The sequence below is a fragment of the Melozone crissalis genome, unplaced genomic scaffold (genome assembly GCF_028551555.1).
Source record: "Melozone crissalis strain CALT ecotype California unplaced genomic scaffold, PUWL_Pcris_2 ptg000027l_1, whole genome shotgun sequence".
Classification (NCBI taxonomy): Eukaryota; Metazoa; Chordata; class Aves; order Passeriformes; family Passerellidae; genus Melozone; species Melozone crissalis.
Genome location: NW_026535805.1, coordinates 31,667,505 through 31,669,417, shown reverse-complemented (window position 1 = coordinate 31,669,417; position 1,913 = coordinate 31,667,505). Strand labels below are relative to the sequence as shown.

At 55.5% G+C, this 1,913-nt stretch overlaps 1 non-coding gene across 1 annotated transcript; it reads left to right on the top strand.

Annotated features, from left to right (window-relative positions):
- The first annotated feature begins 425 nt into the window (after positions 1–425).
- On the top strand, positions 426–508 carry TRNAL-UAA (transfer RNA leucine (anticodon UAA)). Its single transcript has one exon. It is a non-coding gene; the product is annotated as a tRNA-Leu (tRNA).
- The last annotated feature ends 1,405 nt before the right edge of the window (positions 509–1,913 follow it).

Here is a 1,913-nt window from a genome sequence, read left to right as displayed (position 1 = left end):
CTGCCCGCCGGCCCCGGCCCAGCGCCGCCCGCCCTGCTCTGCCCCAGGGGCGGGCCCGTGCCAGCGCCGCGCACCTCCCCTGCCTCCCCCTTCCGCTAGGGCCCGGCGCCGGTCGGCGGGAAGGAGGCGGCAGCGGGCCCGGCTCGGCCCGGCTCGGCCCGGCTCGGTCTTGGTCCCGGTCCGTGGCAGCGCTCCCGCCGCCGCCGGGCCTTGCCCGCCCGCCTCCCGCCGCCGGGAGAGGCCGCCCGCGCGCCTCGCCCCGTGCGCTCGGCGCCCGCCGCGCTGGGAATACAGGCGGGCGGGAGGGAGCGGCGGCGGCGGTGGGGGGTGTGAGGGGACACCCCCGAGGGTCGCGGGCGGCCCGGGGGGCGGTTGGCAGTGCCGCCATGAATGTAGGAGCGGCTGCGAGCCGTCCCGGTATCTGCACCAGGATGGCCGAGTGGTTAAGGCGTTGGACTTAAGATCCAATGGACGCATGTCCGCGTGGGTTCGAACCCCACTCCTGGTAATTGACGTTTTTTTATCGGGAGCGCCGTCCCGACGCGGGGCAGGGCCCGGTTCTCCGGGAGAGGCGCGGCCGCAGCGAGCCGTGACCGCCGGGACGCGGCCGAGGGGCGGGGAGCGGCGCCGCAGCGGGCGGATGGCGGCTCCCGGCGCACGGCGGCCCGCGCGGGTGTCCTGACGCCGGGCGGTCGGCGGGGGCACTGCGGGACGGGGGAAGCGCTGCGGGCCCGAGGCAGGCTCCTGCAGCCCCCGTTACCTCAGCTTCGGAGTCTGAAATTAAATTGTGAAATTAAATGTAGTTTTAAAGAAAGAGTTTCTGTATATATATATGTATATATGTATACACGCATACATAAGCACATAAAAACATGCACACATTTATACATATATAAATGTGTATATTTGTGTCTGTCTATATGTATATATATAAATAGATGTATACATACACATCTGTATATGCATGCATACACATACGCATACACATATACATATACATATACACATACACACATATACACATACTCAGCCACAGCCTTGGCGCTGGAGCCTTGGGCAGGGGCAACAGGCACCTCCAGTGTTGTCACCCCCAGATCACGACTTTGTTGTTTGTTAAGTTATTTTTTGTGTGGGTTTGTTTTCATTTTTTCCAGTTCCAAGCCCTTCAGAGGCTGCACGTCAGCGCGCCAGAATGCTTTGTACAGCGTGAAAGTCAGCGTAGCTCCACGTGCGCTGGGGTATGGAATATCCTGCTGAGGTGGCCCTGGCCAGCCCTAGAGAGTGGTGGGAAGGTGATCACAACTTCTGGGAGAATGGTCCCTCATGCTGGCTGAACTGTGCCAGGGCTTAAAGCAGAAGTTAAGCAGAAGGAGCCTGCAGGACTTTCACACTGACCTCTTGCTTTTGTTTCATTTGGCAGGACACATAGAGCAGTTGCTGTTCGTGTTGAGGTGTTTTATCTGCTGGGACATAGTTCTGTTGTTTGGGTTTTGTGGGTTTTTTGACAGAGTAATATGTTTGAAGGTGTGGGAAGTCTAAATCCAACACATCTTTAAGTAGTAGTGTTTGTCAGAGCATGCTGGTCAAATTCTTGCTCAGGTAAATGTGGTTGTTCCCAGCTACCCTGTTCCAAATAATTTGATCTGAAAAATTATTCTAAACTTTCAGTCCAGATATATCATGTCATGATACAGACTGATTGAAGGATAAACACTCAAGAAATGGATAATGATTTATGGTGGGCCTTCAATGTAATATGAAATAGAAGGTGAAATATGGCAGGATATTTTATTAAATGCTGACATTAGATGATCTGGCATCACATGTGAGCATGGTGAAAACACAGAAATATGACAGTTCAAGAGTTACAGAGGGAAGCCTGGTGTGTGGGGAATTTCTAGGAAATGCAAGTA